The 3,036-nt window shown below is 49.9% G+C and overlaps 1 pseudogene; it reads right to left on the minus strand.

Moving 5' to 3' along the window:
• Window positions 1–1,246: 1,246 nt before the first annotated feature.
• On the minus strand, window positions 1,247–2,138 carry LOC143398411 (growth arrest-specific protein 7 pseudogene; annotated as a pseudogene).
• Window positions 2,139–3,036: the final 898 nt, after the last annotated feature.

Consider the following 3,036-nt stretch of genomic DNA (forward strand, 5'->3'; position numbering starts at 1 on the left):
AGGGGTAGTGCTGAAGCTTCCCGAGTCACACTTGGCTTAGGCTTCTCCAGGGAAGATGGACAGAGGGAAAGGAGGTGCTGGCACCAAGGGAGGGCTCGGAAAGTTCAGAGGAGCCGGAGGCCCAGGTGGCAGGTCATGCCTGGATAGCAACAAGAGAGAGTCTGCAATGCCCACACAAGGGACAGCAGTCCAAACCCTACCATGCATAAGCAGATGGAGTTGACAAAGACTCGCCCTCACCTGTCTCCCATGTGGGACTTACCTAGCCCTATTAAGCCCTTGGTGGGCAGCCTGGGAAAGCGGGGGTCAGGGTAGCCCAGTGTTGGACAGGACACCATGGGAGACAGACCCCTTGTGGTTTCTGGCTCATCTCCATCTCTCAAAGCTTTTGGACACGCACACAGCTGAAGGAGGTCTCCTGGCGGAGAACTTTGGAAAGCTCCCTCTAGTGAGACTGGGCAGGGGTGGCAGGGTGGGGGTGGGGAGTGCCTTGAGAAAGCAGCTGAGGAATGGAGGGATCCAGATTTCCTAGACTTCAGAGATGATGCCTGGTCTGATAGGAACCGTGAATCAATGCTCCAACTTGGGGCTAATTTGCGGAATGAGGTAGTTCCATCCTGAATCTCTCTGGGCAGGGTTGTCAGGGAAGACAGAAAACAGGCCTTCCCAAGACCCAGGGGGATGAAAAGTGGCCCAAAAGAGCCAGATTTGGGCTCCCAGAACGCAATGAGAAAAACAGAGAAAGGGCCGTTAAGGATTCTAGGTGCAGGCTGAGCTGACGGCGCCTTCTATCCATGATTCTGATCCTGACATTGGCTTGGAGGCAGAGACAGCCCTTCCCTGATCTTCCAAAGCCCTGGAGATAAAGGGACCAGCTGGAGGATGGGCTTTGGGGTATCCAAGGTCACAAGTGTGTGACGGCCACCCTTATGGAACTCAGCAGGGACCACAAAGTACCAGCCTCAGTTTGTTCTCAGAGCAACAAGCACGGCACAGGGTTTGGGGAGGCTTCAGTCTTGGAGACAAGCGTGGGGTTGCAGGTCTGTCTTCTTGGCCTGGGAGTATTTGGGATTCCCCAGGTGGACCATCCAGATCACCCTTCTGGAATTGCCAGCTCTCTCCTCTCTCCTCAGTGGACAGGAGAGTGGGTGGGAGGGCAGCTTCACCCAGTGGGAGCCACCACCCCCTCTCCACAGGACCCCCAGCCCCTCTCCTGGGCAGGACTCCCGGGGCCACACAGGCGTGTCTAGATGTCCATGTCCATGGGGCAAATGTTGCCCGTTTTGTGCTCTCTGACCCACAGCTCTCTGTCTTTGGCCGGGTCCACTTTTCGAAGCAGTTGGTCCACAGGCTTTGGTTGAACATGTCTGTCTCATGCGGCAGCTGTGTGTACTGACACAGATGTTGCCGGATCATCTCCACCCTCTTCACCTCCAGCCGCTCCAGCTCCAAAGTGGTGGTCACCATCTCTTCAAACCACTTGGACTGGGCCTGGTTGTAGAGGTCCACACAGCGCATGAGGTCGTCGCCAGCATGTGTGGACTTTCTCCGTGCCTTCTTGATGTCCTCCTCTGTCTTGTTGCTCAGCTTGATCTCCAGCTGCTGGTGCTGGGTCTTCATCTCCAGGTCTCTCTGCCGCTCTGTGAGGGCTTTCTGGGCCTTCTCCACCGATGCGTAGCGGCTTGCGGAGGTTAGAGATATGGTGGTCACACTTTTTCATGTCTTTCTTGAAGTTCTCACGAAAGTTCATTAGGTGCTTCTCTACCTCCTTGTGAAGCTTGGCAGAGAACTTGAGAGGAACCTCTGCTTCATCTGCCAGACTCTTCTTCACCTGGGCCCAGGCTTCTCCCAAGGAGCCTTCCTCCTGTGCAGCCAAGGAGTTCTGAGAGAGCTTAGCCAAGTTCTTTGCATATTCTTCTTCAATCTTTATCCTCTCAGACGAATTCAGACATTTCTTTCTGCATTTGTTTGCCCTTCAGTTGCTTTTGGAGCAGCAGTTGGAACCCAGCCACTGTGCCATTGCCTTGGGGATCCTTCTTATCAGCCCAGAAGTAGTCACACTACCTCCACTCGGTTGGCTTTAGCAGTTGCTGTTCAGGCATGGTGTCTGGGTGACGGAATGTCATGCAATTTATCATCTTCTCTGTGGGGTCAACTTTATTTTCAAGATTATGTATTTTGTCTTCATTGCCTGAGGTTCTGTCTGTTGGTGATACTTTCCATTGAACTTTTAAGTTGGTTTAGTGATTCCTTCACTTCAAGGATTTCTTCTTTATTTCTTTTCAGGACCTCTAATATATCTTTACAGAAGTGATCTTTCATCTCCTTAAGCGGATCTCTTATTTTACTGCTTAACTCCTATGCCTGCTCTCTTATATAATTCTTTAAGTCGTAGAACAGTTTTATTAAATACATCCTGAACTCCTTCTCTGACATTTCTTCGATGGATTCTCTTATGGGAGCAGCTTGGTTTGTTTGGAGCACTTTATTCCTTTGTTTTTTCAGTTTGTTTGTGTGTCTTCCCATCTAGCCGCGTGGATCTGAGGTAGGATAGTTTCTACTCTGTAGATTTGAAGTGTCCCTGAAGGTTTCCAGAAACTCGCAGATCCAGGCTCCCGTTTCTGCAGGCTCTGCCACACTGCAGGACCCACGAGGCTCACGGATCGAGGATGATGGATGAATTCTGGGAGAGAGTCAAAACAAGTTCTTAATGAAGGGCTATAGCTCAGTGAGGTGGACCACTTGCTTGGACTGCATATGGCCCTGGGTTCAATCCCCAATACTGCAGGACAAAAACAAAACGACTATGCCTGAGGATAACCATGTAATACATGCAGAAGCAGAGATGAATTTACTTACCCTCTGTGAGGCATTCTTTCCATTTAAATCAAATGGCAGTCTAAGTTAATTTTCTCACTTTCAAGTCTAAGTTTTCTTGTGCTCATGTGAAAAGTAAAATGATATTTGTTAATGTTCCATCTGTCTTAACGGAAAGAAATTAGCAATAAGTTTAATCAGGTCTATTTTATATTGATG

This window comes from Callospermophilus lateralis, chromosome 4, assembly GCF_048772815.1.
Source record: "Callospermophilus lateralis isolate mCalLat2 chromosome 4, mCalLat2.hap1, whole genome shotgun sequence".
Taxonomy (NCBI): Eukaryota; Metazoa; Chordata; class Mammalia; order Rodentia; family Sciuridae; genus Callospermophilus; species Callospermophilus lateralis.